A 16,690-nucleotide genomic window follows, 5' to 3' on the forward strand; every position below is an offset into this window, starting at 1 on the left:
AACGGGCTGAGGCGCGCCCGTGCCGGGCGGGTGTTCCTGCGGCCCGAGCCGGAGGGTGCCGGAGGGAGGGGGCGGGCAGGTGAGGCAGGGACGCCGCGGGGGGGGCTCGTCCGACCCTCAGCGCCTCGCCGAGATGCGTCCGGCCGTTCCCGCCGCCCGCCATCCCGCTCGGCAGCTGCGGGAATCGCTCCTCGGGCGGCCGCTGCCCCGCCGGGGCCTCGGCGCGGGGAGCCCGGCGCTGAGGGAGCCCTTGCAGCGGGGCCCTCCGGGGAGGGGCCGGCGTGTCCCGCCAGAGGTAGCCCCGCCAGCGGCCCTGTTCCTGCTCCAGCCGGGGGATGTTTGAGCTCCCCACAGCTTATTGCCGTCTGGCATTTTGGGCCACAGAGTCCGTCACAAAAGCTACCGAAAGTCTTCCCTGAGGCTACTCTGCACCGCGGCGTTCAGATGGCAGTGCCCCGCTGACAGCCCAGCCTGCAGAAAGGTTCAGGTAAAAAAAAAAAATTTCTGGAGAAGGGACAGTTCTGAAGTGCTATGAGAGCAATAGTTCAATAGTGTTTCTGCTCTTTTGCTCGAGTTTATGTATTCTAGTTTCTGGTATTTTTCTGAAGATACTTGAGAGTGTCTGGAAGGACAGAACTGAGGAGACAGATTGGGTTGGCTACTCTGTCAGTAATGTATTTTCATAGAAAACAAGGTTCTTCTGGTTTTTGCCAGCTATTTACGTAAAATTCTTTCTAAGATGTGACTGTTGCATTCCACCTACATCGTTTCCGCAGTATTATGTGTAGCAGTGATTAAAACCTATTATGTTTCAGAGTGTGTAGAATTTGGGAAGTTTGTTTCAAGGTAATGCTTTCCTCTGCTGTGGGTATTCTATTAACTTTAAAACAGTTCTGTGTAGTGCCTGGGTTATAGAAATGCCCAATAACCAATTAAATATTGTTAGTTGGGGCTCTTTTTTTGGTGTGCATATGTGTTATCCAGATAGCATATTGAAAAAGTGAAATCTGTGTTCTTAGAGTCCTATAGGGTGGTGGGGGGGTGTTTTGGGTTTGTTTGCTTAGCTTTGTAAATTGCTGGTATGTCTAAAGGAATAAATATTCTCTGTAATATAAATGAGGTGATACCTGAGTACTTTTAGTCTGTTAGAGGGTATCACTGTTTTTATGGAGATGTGCTTTATAAATATAAATACACAGGCTGTGTGTTTTCATATGTTATAGTCTGTGCATCTTGTATTTTAATCTTGTCTGTAGACTTAACAGTAGGGTGATGTGTTTTAGAAAACACTTCTGGGAGAGCATGTGTTTGATAAACTTCTAAAATTCAACAGTCTAAATGCTTATTCTTGGCTAAAAGAAGTTGTTTATGTACTTTCTATAGATTTTTGCTGTCCTTGTTTCTTACCCCTTTTCAGCTGCTGCCCCTGTATTCCACAGGGGATATTTGCTTGTAAATGCCTGTCCCTTTTCAGTAGAAGGGGGCAATCTTGTCCTATTTTTCCCCCCTTAGCAACTCTTCTTGTCTATTCAAAGCAGGCTAACGAGCTTTCTGCTCAGTGCACAATTCCTGTGGGTTGTTTAGGCTAATCTTTACATTTAAGTCTTTGCTGTGTCAAGTTTTGGCTGGATAAGTCAGTTCAGGTGTCTGATCATGTAGCTCTGTGGTCAGAAATACTGACCCAAGGGAAGAAGAAAGAACATGTTGTGAGGAGAGAGGAGGAGGAGATGGTTTCTTTCAATATCCCCAAGGTAAATCCTGAACCTTACACAGATCAGATCCTTCTCGCTTACTTAAACTGTGTTTTCATAGGTACTTCTGTGGCAATTAAACCGGTCTAACCCAGGCTGAGGTGATTTTTCTCCTTTCGCTCAGAGTCTGTGCTGAATTGGTGTTGAGCTAGATCTGTTTCCTGACTGTTGGAATATGTGCAGGCCCCTGAACACTGCTGGGGGTGCAGGGGAGAAGCAGAGCCACAGCTGTGGAGTGGAGAGGTGGATGACAGACAGCAGTCTGGATTTAGGCTGGTTTACAGTGTACCCAAGAACTTGCATCCTTTTCCAGTATATTGGTTTAAGAAAGCTTTATAATCTCTCTCTACAGTTTCTCTGCTTTTCTTCTCCTTCTGTGATTCTGTGCAGCTGGGTGTGCGTGTCTGCCTGTCGTAGCTGTACACAGGCACCCGTAACCGCAGAGTTGAATGGGAATTCTAGTGAAGTACTGAGAATCTCTATATTGGTGAGATAGCTTGGGGGTTTTCTGATGGGGAGAATACAACTATCAGCTTTATAGGATCAGCTCTTACCCATAGAGGGATGCACATTAATATTACCACCGGCAAATATTTTCATGATGCCTGTGTCACAGGCTGAACTCTGTATCTCAGGGGTATGGGGAAGATTATATGCTTAGATCCGGGCTTTAACGCCTGTCCCATCTTTCAGCTGACCTTCTGGCACTGTTGGTTGTGTTTGTTTAAGAGATAGTTCTTTTACTAAGTGGGGTGTCTCTGAGGGGCTGATATTTATGAGGGAGTGTGTTGCTGGAGTCATACAACAATGCTAACAATAAGCAATGTGCCTGTGTGAGTGGAAAGTGTGATACTTTATAGTCTGTCGTTTTCTTACCTTGTAGCTTTTTCTCAGATGAATTATGTGTTGCAAGCCATTAAAAAGAAAAACTTCATCCAGAAGGACTTTTATTGTATTTTATTTGGCAAAGTGCTTCATGACTCTTGTTAGAATGTTAGGATATTAAAATGTAATGATTAAAGGAGATGATTAAACTTTAAGCAGATTTTTGAAGGCAGTTCTGAGGAACTTTTTGTATATGCATGAGAAGTTATGTACCAACTACTGTACCTGAACCTTTCTGCATCAACATACAAAATCTGACTGAAAGGTGAAACTGCTACAGAGAAAATATTGGTGTGATATTCAAATAGTATCCCCAGAACAGAGAAAAATTTATCAAAATTATTTTCTTCAAACTTTGGATTTTTCTTACAAATGTGGAGGACCTTATCTGTGTAATGTACCATATTTCACTAGAGATTTTTGCCAGCGATAATTTGTATATATGCATGTAGGCCCTGAAGAATATCAGCTAACAATAACATGAAATTCAATACTGGAAAGCTGCATTTTGTAGCAAATGTTCTCAACATTTACTGATCTATCGCATTATGTGGGCAGGTATATGGTAAGAGATAACAGTGAACAGTAGAAGGTGGGTTTGCTGAAGACAGATTTCAGATGGGTGGATTTAAACAAATAGTGGTTGAAGGGTTTTTTTTTAGTTTTTTGTGGTTTTGTTTTTTTCCTTTATCTTTGAATCTCATCAGTCTACTTAAGCCACATAATTCTACAGAATGTTGGTATTGGTACTCTAACAAGCTACTCAGAAATGTGAATGCATAAACCATTCATATTTTCAGTTGGTCCAGACTGTTGCTGCTGAAGCACTGAGCTTGCCTTGGCAGGTGTGACTCTGGCACTCTGGTGTTGCTCTGTGTCTTTCTCGGCTGGCTTGCTGCTGATGGCTCTTAGCTCCTGGTGCTGCCAGTTGTAGTGGGCTCCTGGCTTCCCTGCAGTCACCTGGTAGGATTTCAACTGGCCACTGTATGCTGAGCCAGCAAAACAGTACCTCTGCTCTGCTGCTTTCCCAGGGAAGTCTGGAATGCTTGTGCCCCTTAATGGGAAATGAGTCACAGCTCATCACCGGGACACCACCACAAAAAGACTAGAGAGAAACTTGCACTGGCTTGTAGGGCACATGCAGTATCATCAGGAGGTGGACAGGTTTCACTTCAAATTGAAGCTAAGGTTAATTATGGCTTTATAATACCATACTAATTATAGGTACCGATAATAATTGTAATTACCAGCTTCTAAAACAGGTCAGTTAATGGGAACTAACTGCAGGCTTGCTGAAGCAGCACTAATCTGGCTGCTCTCAATGAAGTGTGTCTCTGATCAGCTCATTCTCTCTCGTCAGGCTGAAAAATAGACCCAGGATATGAGTGCTTAGTCTACAATCATGTTGATTTTGCTTTAGGTTTGTCTTTAGCTGTTGGAGATTAATGAATCAAAATGCTGTTTGAATTTACAACCAGTTGTAATCACTTGGCAGTGTTATTTCTAGCTGTTCTCTACTTGGCTTACCTGAGCCCATCAGCTGAAGGACTCTGCTATTGTGCCCTGTGGGAGTGGGGTACAGCCTTCAACGTCTAGGAACTAGTGAGATGATAGCAGGGGGTGTTGAAGCCTTTTTTGCTTTTCCACTGTGTAAGCACTGTGCTGTGTATTTGTTGCAACCATGTCCAAATCCACCACTGGCCTTTCCTCTTCCCTCATTTTTGCCCACATCACAATCTTCTCTGACCTTAGAAGAGGAGCCTCCTTTGATTCCACCAGCAGCCATCAGACACAGCGACAGTATGTTGGGGATATTCACTGATGTGGAAGTGCAGACAGGACCTTAGATGCTTGATAGCTGAGCGCAAGCAAAGGGTCTGCTTAGCAAGGTCTGTGTGTGCTGGCGTTTGGATAAGCAGCTGGCGTATGGATCGCAAGTCTCTTCAGTATCTTGGGGTTTCACTCGAAGGGGAAAGCTAAGGTGGTAGTTTGAGTGTCCCTCTGAAGTGTCTGCATCTCCTATAGACAGCCCTGATATTTTTGGTTCTGTAAAGATTTGATTTGAACTCTGGTCCCTCCAGAGGTATTACACACATAACATTCTTTGCCACTGCAGTTTACCATTAAGGTGCTTCCTTTTGGGGAAGAAAGTTGAGTGGAAAGTGCACTTGTTCTAGAGAAACAATCTTAAACTAGAAGAACAGTGATCTCTGCTAGCTAACACCTGAAGAAGGAAAAAACCTTTTGTGGTAGGTGTTGGGTTGCCCAAATTCAATGGGATATGCCTCCTGTAGTTTTTCTGTTTGTGTGTTGGTTTTTTTTGTGGGTTTTTTTTTTTTTTTTAAATTTACAATACTACCTTCATTTTATAGGTAATATTATAGGAAGTGCTGAAGAGGTATAACTTGTTAATGTTTAAAAAGGGTTTTCTCTGACCTGAATGGAAGTTTCTACAGATAAATGTGTTGTATCTTTGTTTATGAATAGCTTTAAATAGAGAGCAGAAACACTTATTCTTCTCTTGATAGAGAAAGAGAATTAACCTGTTTAATCTTTGTGTTGTTCTTTAGTTTATTTTGGGTGGGGGTGGGGAGCCAACTCCTTGGACAGCTGATGTTGTGTAGCACTGGTATTTGTTCTAGTTCCATTATGGCTCAAGCATGGCTGTGAGACTGGTTTTGGGCATTAAAGCCTGATCCTAATACCCCCAATGCACTATCTCTTATCATGCTGAGGAGTCTTTGCCATTAATTCATTCATTTAGTGCAGAGATCGCATCTAGTTCTGATGGCTTGCAGGGAAGCTCTAAAGAGAGGAATGGATACTGATAATTGCTGAAACACCTCAATTCTGTGTGAGAACTTGGAGAAATGTTCATACCCATTAGCTCTGTAGTAAGACCTTGCTGAACTTTTTTCTTGCCTTTTTCCATGATAGCCTGATGTTCAACTTCATGTGGAAACTTAACATTTGTCAAAAAATAGTCAGTTTGAATTGTAAACTTGAGCCCATGGCAGGGAACTCTCAGCTGGCCAGCTTCATCTAGCTGGTCTCCTGTGCTTGAGGAGGCAGAGGCTCAGCCCTTTAGCTGGCAAGGCTCTAGGGAGGTTGTGTAGGTGTGCTTGTTTTTAACCTGTTCTTGATCGGGCCCATTGTTTGGGGGGAAACAAAAAATAACATCAAACAAATAATAAATAATTCTGCTCTAACGTAAAACACAAGTAAATTATATTGAGCCTTTTAATAATTGCTCCTGTGATGGCAGTGTGGCTAGGCAGTGCATCCAGACATGGGTAAGCGTTGTCTGGGTGGAGCTGTGCTCTTGTGGAGACCTGCTGGTCCTGGAGCTGACCAAGGATAAGGCTGTTGGTTCTGCTGCTGTTTGTTCACAGTCACTATTTTCCCATAGTCTGTGTGTTCCCATAGTCCTTACACTGAAATGGGGAGGGAGAAATTGAAAGATGAAGACACTGTCCTGATGTTCTCTGTATGCTTGCTTCCATTCTGGGCTTCCCATCTGATATTTGTGTGTTTGTGCTGTTCTTCCTCGGTAATTATGAAGGGGCAACTCACGGGGCTTACATGAACTGTATTACAGAATGATGAAGGGGATGAGAGCTTTGAAAGTCATAGTGTGGCATAAACACTGGTTTGGCTTTTCCACTGCATGTATACCTCCAAATTTAGAGGAAAAAAAATACTAAAAATTAACTAAAGCCTACCACCATATTCTTCTGAAGCAAAAATGTAATTTAGAGTAGTTGGAGAGGAGCTGAAAAAGAAGAGTACAGTCATACCCAGGTCTCATCTTCTTTTAGAGAGAGCTTTGTGATTTTGGCACCCGTACCCAGCCCGGGGCATTGTTCATGGGGCTTCTTTGTTGTAGTTGATAAAGTAAATCATAAATAATTGTTCTTTTCTGTTTGATTGGTTGCCCAGTCAGGGAATTGGCATGTGCAAGGTAAGCAAGGAAGTAATGCTGACTTTATCATAAACAAGTCTTTTTTTTAAAAAAAACAAATCTAACTGAAAAAGAAGAGAAGATGAAGCATAGGAGAATGACAAGTAATGGGCTGAAAAGTTTGGAAAAGATGAGCAGCGTTACAGAACAAAGTTATTACAATTCTGTAGTTTATGTGTGTATCCTTTAGGACTTCTTGCCTATCAGTGTTTGTACGTGTGGTTATGCAGAGTCAATCGCTTTTGCCTTGATGACTGGCAGGCAAATGTATGGGACAGAATCAACATCCCATACCAATGTGAAAGTGCTTCCAATGATGTTAAAAATGTTCTTACACATCTATGATGTATTCTCTCAGATACAGGTAAAACTTGAGTGAGAGAATAGAAAGCAAGAGAGAGAGAGGAACAAAAATGAACAGTGGGAAAGATGAGCGTGGTGTTCATGCAACTGCTTGTAAATAAGGCAGTTCAGGGGCTGCCTGCAGGAATATACGGCCTGGGATGGGTGTTCCAGGGTGTGGGGAAACACTGACAGGTTTTGAGTGGCTGAATACAGGGTTTATTCTCAGGTACATCAAGTCTACTAAAATACAAAGGATTTCCAGGTGATATAGATGAACTTACTCCATTTTTTTTTAAGTTTTCTTTATGCTGTGAGAAAAGAAGAGAATGGCAATTGTGCAAATAAGCCCCCAGTCTGTGGGAGCTCACAGCTGTATATCTAGCAGACACATTTATGTCTTTATTGTACTTTCACCCACCTGGTTCCTCTTAAATAATGTGTATTTGGTCTTTTTCTATTAATAAATTTCATTTTAGTCTGAAAGATCTTCCTTCTTTTGCTTGCTGTCTGCAGCAATGTAATGAAAGGGAGGTGTTCAGAGGGAAGACTGCTGTGAAGATTTCAGATGTACTGTGTTACTGTTTTCTGAGATGGTTGAAAATTGATGCAGTAGGAAGTTGTTGCCAGAGAAGTTTTCCATCTTTGAAGCGCTCTGTTTTCCCTGAGGAGCTCTTGTTTAATCAGTGATAACTAGATATGGTAACCCCTTTCTGGGATGGCTCAGTCCACTCTTCAAAGAGAAGTTTCTAGGTGGTGTTCTTTGCTATTTTGTGCAGGAATATTTAATTATTTCAGATATTTAGGAAATAATACTACTTTGTGGAACATTGCTTTTAATTATGCTCTCATTTGCCAAACTTGAATATTTTATCCTAGTGTGAAACCAGGGACAAGCGTGACCCCAAAAAGTCATTCTTTAATGCTTAGTGTTACATGATTTGCTGTATCACCTGAGCAAATGACCAGCACTTAAAAGAGATGAAAGAGTTACACAGCTAAAATCATACACATCTTGAGAAATAAAAGAATTCTGGTCACTTCAACATGGCCATGAAAATAGTGTGACATTTTAAGATAGCTGAAAACTGGGTGGGGAAAAAAAAATGTTCAGTTACAACCATTGGGGGGAAGTGGAGGGCAGAATGGTGGTCTTTGTGTGCCTGTGAATTTGCCAGGTAGTCCCCATAAGTGCGAGTATGCTTTTTGTTAAACTGCTGGTTCCTTCCCTTGAGGAATGACCAGCAGGTTCTTAATGTTTCTGGGGACTGTTGTGTAATGTACATGGATAGTGACACTGAATACGCTCTACAGTCTGGAGAAATACAATTGGTTGCAGTGATCCTAGAAAGCAGTGGGTACTGTTAAGCAGAACTTTTTGTTCATGAATCATCTTCTTAACAGCTGAGTTAGGGTTTGGTGATTGGTGTACTGTATCCATGTCACTTCAGTGTGATGCTGCTGAGATGCAGATTCTAGTATAAATTTTGGGCTCCAGAGGCTTATGCAGGGCTTTCTAGTGGGCGTGAGGTCTTTCTCCATGTGCCATGCTGTATCAAGTGGGCTCTGCTGTGACACTCTACCTTCTCTAACCTAACTTCTGTTGCATGTGGTCCTCCTGGCTATGCCATGTCTTTCGAGGTCACCTGCCTGAGGAGCACAGTAAGAGAAGAGCTCAGCTCTGAAGCTCAGGGCTGTGATCTTCTAGCAGCAAAACTACAGTGGTCTTGCTGCTGTGAGAATTGTCCTCGATGTGGCATCCACATGTGTGCAACACTATCTATGAATTGTCTGCTTTTGCTTTAGGGTTTCTTTCAATGCCCACAATTTCTTGAGGCAAAAAACAGGAAGTAAAATTAATTTTCTGAGGCGTAAATAATGCGTTTAGGTGTTTAGATGTTTCTGTGGTATGTGATCTGCAGCCCTAGTTAGTCATGCCTGCAGGAAGAACCTACTGGCCAAATACTTGGTTCCTAACTGTGCTGTGCAAATCTTGTTATCATGTAACGGTCTGAGGTAGAATGTCGCTGCTGAGTGAAGGTCTCTCTGAAAGGCTGGATCTAAAGTGATAACATAGACACAGATCTGGAACTGTTACTCTGCAGCTCAGTGAATTGGTGTTTATTTTTACTCATGTAGAAGTCTTCTGTGTAATTCACTAAGCAAGAGACTAATGTGTAGGCTGCCTTACCTCTTTCCTGGGACTAACTTTATAGATGGATTTTATTTTTTTTTTAAACTATATATGAATTCATTCCATTTCTCCTTTTATGTACCCTGTCAATGAAGCACATAGGAAGATAAAAGTATTAATTGCCTTCAACAACTTAGATGGAGAATAAGTAGGTTTTCATATTGCTAGTTTCATACTGTACTGTAGTGAACAGCCCTTAAGGGCCCCCCCAGGGTGAAGTCCAGAACTTGAAAAAGATTAGAAAATGAATCTCAGCGCTGTTCAGCCTTTACCTCCAGCCGTGCAGCTTTCCAAAAAGCATACAGTAGACTTTCAGTCTAGTGAATATTTCTTGGCTGAACAGATAAAAGGCTTCAGTTTCCTGGCAGAGGACAGAGCACAGAAAATGCTGGTTGCACAGTCACTAGTGGACTCCCTTTAATGCTGGCTAGATGATTGTGAGAACTTTTAAAATAGCGATAGGGAGAATCTAATTTCAGTGAAGCAGAGTTCATTCTTGGTAAAGGGATTTCCTGCACCCAGGTCACTGTAACTGTAGAAACCCCTACCTTTTCTAATCTTTGATGGAAAGGGAGAACAGCTTTTTCTGAGTTCTTGGTAAATCCCAGAGCTGATAGTGAATGCTTAACACATTGAATGCAGGGGGAAAGAGGCTCTTTGGAACTTGCTTCCAGTAAAGCAGCATTCTCTAAATCAGAGTAACATCCTCACTGAGCCGCTTAATAATGAAAACGGTGGTCAGAGGAGTGTGGCGGTGAATGTCCTTGGAGGTGGGAGAAAAAGGCTGAAGCAATGTAAATTAATTTTCTGAATCTTTTGTAAAGTGATTATTATCTTAGGAAATTGTAAACAGAATCAAGTGTACTTCTTTTGCACTGCCAAAAGAAGAAAACAAAACTTTTGGTAATACTAAACAGGAGTGGAAACGATACAGACCAACTGTTATGTAGGCAACTAAAACTGTGCATAATACAACACAGATGAAAGGCTACTTTAGAACTAGAGCTTTACTGTAAAAGGTAAGTGTTGGGTGAAAGTCACTAGGAGAGTGAGCATGCTACTTCAATGTGAACAGGATTTGATATGGAGCCAAGTTCAGACTGAAGTGGTACGTGTTGAACCTCAACTAGTTCTTCAAGTTCTGCTAGAAAACTTGTTGCTGCTCTTTTTGCTTTTCCTTCCCATTTGACAACAGCTAAGATGGAGCAGTAGGAAAGATTTCTTTGAAGGTGCTTTTGGTTTTTGACGTGAGGGGATCTTTGTTTATTTTGGAACACTCACTCCACAGAGGGGTAACACGCAACGTGCTTCCAAATGTTTGTGAAGGAATTTAGGGAGTAAAACACATTTTGCCAATATCCATGTGGGCTAAGTCACATCACACTAAAATAAATGATGAGTGATAAAGCACAAGGTGTTCAGTGTGACCATTCACAAATAGCCTATTCAATGTCGTGCTTTACAAACACTGAGTTTCCCATTCTTCCTGTTGCTAACTTTATAGATCTTGTCACTGAAAACCCATGAACTAGATTCTCAGCTGGTGGAAACCTGTGTGTGTAATCAAACTTGCACAGTTTAGTTGTAGCCACCTCAAGTACCTCTATAGTGCTGTGAAGACTGTAACTTTTTAAGTAGTAAGGCGTCTGCCAGTAGTGAATGCCACTAATGCAATGCATGAAAACTTAGTTTGCAAGCAGTATTGCTCGAGAAGGGTGATTCCTCCCTCCCTGCTTCATGGAAAAGGGGAGAGTGTAAGGTGAATATAGTCTAAAATTTCTCAAGGAGCTGCATGGGTAGTTAGACACACAATGGCTCTTTTATGTAAGACAATTTAGCTTTAATAGGAGGTATGTGGCTAACTACCCATGCAGCTCTTTGAAAATATGGTAGCTGGATTGCGACAAGCCAGAGTGACCATAGTAAGTGCTTTAAACCCAGTAACTCAGTGCTGTCAGAGGAAGCTTATCTGATGGTCCGAAACCTGAAATCAGCCCAAATATTTTTCACTTTCTCATGCAGTACTCTTTCATGAGAGACTTCCCCCCCCCCCCCCCCCCCCCCCCCCAGGAGTATACAGCAGGATTTTATGGTGTTCTTTGAAAGCTGTAAGTTAACTTTGTGTGTGTGTGGCTTCATTTTTTTTTTAAACTTCCTTATTTGGTCAGGTAAGAACTCTTCTAGGTTTGACCTGAGATTTGTCCCTGGGCTGTAATTTTCAGCCATCATCCCATGCTGCTTGCTTAACATTTGTACTTTTTCGGCTGAATAAGATACTCTAATTGTCATAAAACTGCTTTATATTCATTAAATATCAGTGCAATTAAATTCTGTTAGCACCTCTGCCTGTTGGAGGAGAAGGCTACAATTTCAGATTCTGCTTGGTTATTATGTAGGGAGATTTATTCATGAGTATCAAGAAGAGTATACTCATCTCCATTTTCCATGATCCCACGGGTGCAGGGACTTGCCTCTTGGTTGAGCTAGAGAAACAGAATCCAGGCGTGTGGACTAGGATTCAAAACCCAGCATCCTTTAGCCAGTGCTAATTCTCAATTTGAGTGTGAGAGATTGAGCCGGGCATTGCTCTCTGCAGGTGACTCGCCCCTCAGATCTCTCTCAGCTTGTCAGTCATTCAGGCAGTCCCTGAGGTCAGCAGAGAGCAATCCTCTGCTGCCAGCCTGTGCAGCCGCTCTGCTTCCAGGGTTTAAAGGGTGGCTGCAGAGAAGATGGAGACTCCCTTTTTAGAAGGAGCCCCATTGGAAAGACAAGGGCTAATGAGTCCAAGTTACTCCTGGGGACATTCCAGTTGGACACGAGAGGAAAATTTTTCACAACAAAAACACATTAGAAACTCTTGTCCAAGCTTCAGTGGTTTTAATAAACATAAGCACGTGTAAGTCCTGTTACTCTCCCACTGGTAGAACACAGAGAACAAATTGCAAATAACTCAGCAGTTCATTGTCAAGTATGTTATTTCTTGTATAATATAGATATGAAAAAAAATCCTGTGAAGCTTTAAGAGCAGGAATCTATAATATACATTGATTTGCTCCAAAGCCAGAGGACAAACAGATGCTGAAGAACTAAGGCAAAACTGAGATACTGAGAGTGAAGGATTCCTTGAAGAGACTAGTGACAAATCTAACATCCCTGTACTTCATTCTACAAAAACAGTGTCAGTAAAATAACCACAGTAAAAGTCAGCATAGTTGAACATGCATTCATGTATTTCTGTCACCTTAAACTGGTGCATCTGAAATTTCCTCCACTTTCCATTTACTATTCTGTGGTTGTTTCTCAGTAACAGGAACACAGTTAATTCCAGTTAAACCCAAGCACAAATACAGAGGTTCATAATGTTGGCCAAGCTAAAACCAGAGCTGAGCTGAAAAAGCCCTTGACACCATTTATGTGGTTGTCAGTTAAAGACCTTCTAAAACAGGGACTTCCTACCTTAACATGAAAGAACAGACTCCACTGAAAGACTTGCAAGTTATTAACATCTTAAATGGTTAATATTGTTAAATCTAAAATTTAAAAAATAGAAGTGTTTTAGTAAGGCTGGCAGGCTAGGACTGTTTAAAAGGTGAAGAGCGAAGAGGGAGTTCTGAAGAATATATGGGGGAGAAACAAATCCATTGTGCATTTGCCTTCCTGAATAAATACCTTATCCACTTCACTGTATCCATGCTATCTAACATCATAAATCCTGCAACATTCTCAGCAGCCTTATAATTATTTAAGGAAGGATCTGTTCCGTTCATCTCTAACAGCTGCTATTCCCCCAGAAACTAATAGTTTATTCACTAATGAATCCATCCTCACTGGCAATACTATGCTCGGTATTCACCATCACCCTTCATTAAAGAATAGAGCAAAGTTCCTATAAATGCTATGAAAAAGTAGGCAGCCAACTACAAGGGGAAAACAACAAAACCCCAACCTCCTTTGCCTAATTCTGCCCCTCTTCCCAAGTCACATGAAGTACTCAGTTTTTAAGTATCAAAGAACCCACAGAAGTCCTCAGTCTCAGGATGCATTTCCAGAAAAAACTCTTTTAAAAACCTCGAGTTGTTCATCCTTTTCTTTTGCTAACTTTTGATTTTATAACACAGAAAAGCCCCTTGTAGGCTAGAAGCTGTAGTTGTAAGCATCTAGTCCAAACTCAGTGGCCATAAAATAACACCTCTTTGCATCAAATTCACAATACTGTTTTTCCTCCTCCCCTTGACTAGTTTTCCTACAACTCCTTCACCTGTTAGTACTTGTCCTGTACATCTCAGTCATGCACATATTTTCACTCGTTTCTTGATCTTACTTGAGACTTTTTCCTCCTTCCATTTTCAGTCTTTTTCTCCCTATTTAACCAAACACTTCTAGTTTCATAAACTCTTTTAGAACAGCATGTCTCAAATATTATTCTAACACGAGTAGTGGGAACATAACCTGAACGGGTTAATAAACCCCTGGGTGCAAACAGGTGACACACACCAGCTAGACAGGAGTGGGTTGGGGTTGATAATCACAGAGGTCACCATTCGAATGAGCACCTGCAGTGTCCTGTGCAATAAGGGTGCAGAGGGAAGGATGCTCCCATTCTTTGCAGACAGAAAGCTAAATGCAAAAGGCAATTCGCAGTGCTAAGAAAGAGGATGCACCTCCAGCTTCTGTAATAGGTACAGAAGCTCTGCTGCTTTTCTCACATTTCGTGTCTGACAGCTTCCCATCGAGCTGCTCCTGAGGACTTCCCCTGATGCATTTTCACTGTCCCTACCTGGCAGCCCAGGTGTCTATTCATGCTTGGGGACTGTATAAAGCAGAAGTTGCCAAAGGGTCAGGTAGTAAGTACATCATGGGAGTTATCCAGTGGATTTTTTCCCCCAGGATGAGTCTTCCTCGACTGTTTTGCTTCCCACATCTCCCAAGTAACTTCTGTGATTCATGCTTTGTCTCTCTCCACCTGGCCCACACCAAGCACTTTGGTTATCTTGGCTACACTTTGATTAACATGGCTACCTTGCTTTTTTATTGCAGAAATGAGGCTAAATCTTCATCACTTCTCACTCCTCACAGTTTGTGGAAGGTCAGACTGAGACCTCACCCCAAACAATACTGCAGGGTACCTCCACACCCCAGATGGTGCCTTGGAGTGACTGTAACTGCTGCAGCCTTTTACAGTTACCTAGAGTTTTCTCTTTGTCTAATTCACAGCTCACACTGCAAAGAAAACTCCCCTCTGGATAGTGTAGCTGTTCTGCATTTGTAAGTGAAAATCCTGGGGGCAGGTGAGAGGGAGAAATCAGAGAGCAGAAAAGCACCGGAATGGTACAGAAGTGTCACCTTACAGGGAGGGCACCAGTTACCCAATCACTCTCACACTTCTGCAGTTACATTTCATTCAGCTACAAAAAACCTGTGCAAAATAAGCAATGCTTGTGCACTCCCCTCCAAGACAGCAGAGAGGCTGAGCAGGATACTGCCATTTCTTGTGCTTCATTAAGAAGCTTATCTGATAAACTGCTGAGCTGCACCTCAGCAATCCTGACTGCAGGCCCTGCATTTGCCAGGATGCTGTTAATAAATTAATCAGAAGAGTGGCATTTGCACAGGAGTCATAGAGAAGCTAATTTGGCTCCTCCTCATTTTCAATATTGATCATTCCTTGGGAAAGAAGAATAAAACCAAGCATGTTTCTGGAGGCCTGGTTGAGTTTTTAGTGCTGGTAACTTGTAAGACTATGGGGGATTGTTTGTTTTTTTTTTTTTTTTTGGTGGGTTGACCATTAGCATTAGGAGTTATTCAGAGGTAACATTGAGTTCTACTGTATTTACATCCTTTTGCAAGAGGGTAGGATGTGTAATGCCCCTCCTCTAGGAGGAAGAGTTTCTTCTGACACTTGCTTTTAATCATCCTTCCAGGACATGATTGAGCAAGCTGTGATGAGCAGGCTCTCCTGGACAGTACTCCTCTAGTAAGTAATTGAAAGGTGAATTGGAAATATAACTTGTGTTGCTATTAATGTATGCAAAGAATCATTCCTACTTCAGTGTTGTAGTAGGTGTAGTAGCTGACAAATTTCCTAATTTAAGAGCGAGCACTGTCAAGAAGGATTGAGCAGGGAACCTGACAGAAGACAGCTGCTTCATCTGCCAAAAAAATGAATCTAGTTTAATCCATGTTATTTGTTTTACAAGCAGCAAACTTAACGCTGCAAAAGCCCAAGAGGCTAAACTGATCTCTCAGCACTTGCCTACTGGATGTAGAAAATCATCCGTGAACTCTAAATAATTTATCCATTTAAATGTCTTTCTGGGCTGACCACTCTAATATTAAACTTTTTTTAATGGAAAAAAACCTAAAAGAATTTTTCCATGTTACAATATATTTTGCATCTTTTCCTCTCTTTGTACTTGCCTCTAGGAGACAGCCTGTGTTGTTTGGTTGGTGTGCTCAACTCACAGCAGAGCTTGCAGACAGGTGGTCAAACATAATAATAGCAAAAGCCCAAGATATTGAGCATTTCCACAGCAGCCAAGGGGTTAGTTTTTCAGGAGGCCTTCAGGTCCCTTATAAAGAGAACGTTTAAGCAAAGGCCACAGGCAGTTTTATAGGACTGGGATTAGCAATTTAAATGAGGGAAGTTGTCTTGGCAGTTCTCATCCTGAGCCATGGCGCTGACCGATTATGTATCAGATAATTTTTAGGGTAATACTAGGAAGTAATTTCTTCATACATCATACAGTCCGCAGTAAAACCTAGGCTTCTGAGGCACAATACTTTGAGAAAACTGAGGACATGTCGCCTTCTCCTTTGTATTTGCTCCTCTGTTAACCTGCAGCTGGAGTGTGTAATCATGAGAGCGAGGCAGGGTCACGCTGTGACAGGAGGACAGGTCTCCGTTAGGTCCCTGCCTCTCCCGGAGCTGCTGGTGCAGTGTGCTTACCTAGGCCCAGACCAAATTTCAAGCTGTGTTCCTGCAGGGGAAGCCTGATGCAGTTCCACTGCCTGTCTGCCTCGCAGGGCTCAGAAAGAAAAGATGAGACACATTGGGAATAATCATCTGACCTACTAATGCGCCTTACAGGGCTCTAAATTACCTGCCACCACAGGGGGGAAAAAAGGGCTTGGATACTGCTCTGAACAACTCAATAACAGTCTCTGCTCAATGCACGGCATCGATCAAAAGAGCAAACAGAATTTAGGATGCAAGCAGAGCGGTGTTGAAAATGATACTGAAAGCAAACACCGTCATATAAATCAGTGACAGAGCTTCCTCTGAACCGCTCTTGTGCCCTGATCACTTCATCAAAAAAGGAGTGGCAGAGGGTTTACAGACAACAAAAATGAAGAGAGGCTTGGGAAAACATCGATTATGTGGAGAATGAAATGACTGGAACAGTTCAGCTTTGAGAGGTACTATTTAGGGTGCCATGGATAATACATTCACTAAATTGAATTTAGGGAGAGCTGGGAATTTTCTAACTGCTTAGTTCCAGTAGAAAATGTGAATTTGCCAAAACAGAGGTATTTTGTGGGAATATATAATTTAAAAAA

Source organism: Strix aluco, chromosome Z (genome assembly GCF_031877795.1).
Source record: "Strix aluco isolate bStrAlu1 chromosome Z, bStrAlu1.hap1, whole genome shotgun sequence".
Lineage (NCBI taxonomy): Eukaryota > Metazoa > Chordata > Aves > Strigiformes > Strigidae > Strix > Strix aluco.